Source organism: Helianthus annuus, chromosome 16 (assembly GCF_002127325.2).
Source record: "Helianthus annuus cultivar XRQ/B chromosome 16, HanXRQr2.0-SUNRISE, whole genome shotgun sequence".
In the NCBI taxonomy this organism is placed as follows: domain Eukaryota; kingdom Viridiplantae; phylum Streptophyta; class Magnoliopsida; order Asterales; family Asteraceae; genus Helianthus; species Helianthus annuus.
Window position 1 is genome coordinate 123,507,865 of NC_035448.2, and position 1,681 is coordinate 123,509,545.

The 1,681-nt window shown below is 42.1% G+C and overlaps 1 non-coding gene across 1 annotated transcript; it reads left to right on the forward strand.

The window, feature by feature from the left end:
* Positions 1–615: 615 nt before the first annotated feature.
* On the forward strand, positions 616–721 carry LOC118488563. The gene has a single exon (XR_004885107.1). It is a non-coding gene; the product is annotated as a small nucleolar RNA R71 (small nucleolar RNA).
* Positions 722–1,681: the final 960 nt, after the last annotated feature.

Consider the following 1,681-nt stretch of genomic DNA (forward strand, 5'->3'; position numbering starts at 1 on the left):
CATGCTCTTTAACATTTCCATCATCTCATTTCCACCCGAAGAACCCCCCTTTGTTCTTGACCCGTTTGATATTGCCTTTGGTACCCTTGATTGTTCCCACCTCGATATCCACTTTAATTGTTGTAAGGTTGGCGCGAACCAAAGTTACCTTGACTTCCTTGAAAATTTGGGTTTGCTTGATTTGAGGGATTCCCATACCGAAAATTTGGGTGGTTTCTCAACCCTGGGTGGTAAGTGTTAGAATTCATATTGTAATTTCTACCACCCCTTCCTTGACCTTGCACAGCATGAACCTCTTCATATTGCCCTTCACCTCTTTGGCAATTTTCAGCCGCATGTCCTATCTCATTACAAATAGAACAAACATCATAAATTTGGTTAGAAGTTTGAACATTACCATCGTCTACCGCATGCACTTGAGTTCGGGTAATGGCCAGTCGTGCTCTCCTTGATGCTTGAGCTTTTCTTTTTGATGTAATTGCCATTTGCTCCAAAAACTCCCAATCGTCATGCTCGTAGTTTATACCAAAAGTACCATTTGTGATGGACATTAAATCGCGAGCGTCTTCAGCACTTAACCCCTCATGGAAAGCATTCATCAATTCCCATAGCTCTATCCCATGATGAGGACAATTCTTTATCATCATATTAAAACGTTCAAACGCCTCATGAAACATCTCACCTTGTTGTTGTTGAAAACTTCTCAACCCTTTCCTAGCATCATTCGTCTTTTGAGCGGTATAAAATTCATCTAAAAAGATTTGTTGCATCTCCGCCCATGTGTAGATAGATGCTGAAGGTAGAGTGTAAAACCACTTCTTTGCTTTGTCTTCCAAAGAAAATTGGAATAATACCAATTTAACATCGTCGGCCGAAAATCCTTGACTCCCAAGAGTGTTGCAAATCGAGTCATAAGCCTCCAAATGAAAATAAGGCTCCTCCGTTGCTAGACCCTTATACTTTGGCAAGCTTTGCAATGAATTGGTTCTCACCTCAAATGTCCTCCCTTGATTATTGTGAGGAATAACTACCGGTGAAGGATTGTGAGTGATTACCGGCCTAAAATGCGCTTCAATGCCTCTCGCATGTTCTCTAAGATGTCTTCTTGGTACACCCAACCGACCCCTTTGACGAATAGGACCCATTGGTCTTTGCATAGGCCCTTGAGGTACATGTGCTTGAAATTGATGTTGTGGCATCGGTGGGTGTTGAATTGGCCTTTGAAATTCTGGTTGTGCATTTTGTGGACGAACTTGTTGCAATGGTATAAGACGTTGCACTTGTGGCCCTTGTGGCCTTGGCCGAATATGTTGTGGTATAATTTGTTGTTGTGGAATTCCACCAACACTTGGCATTCCTTGAGTTTGACCTTGTGCATAAGTAAACTCCCCTTGATCTCCATCACCCCCATATGCATATCCGTCTTCATCATAACCCTCAAAATCTTCATACCCTTCATCATATCCATCTCCTCCTATACCCGAAGATTGCCCAAATGGAAGAGATGAATATTGAAAACCCGACTGGTTCGATGGTCTAAATGTAGAAGTAGCATGGACAATGGTTGAATTTAGTGGTATTGAATAGGTTGAAGATGATTGACCCGCACCTGGGAAAAAAAATGGGAGAATGGTGGAATTGTGGTAGAAGGGTTAAACGTAAGTGTCAGTTCCTCTTGGGT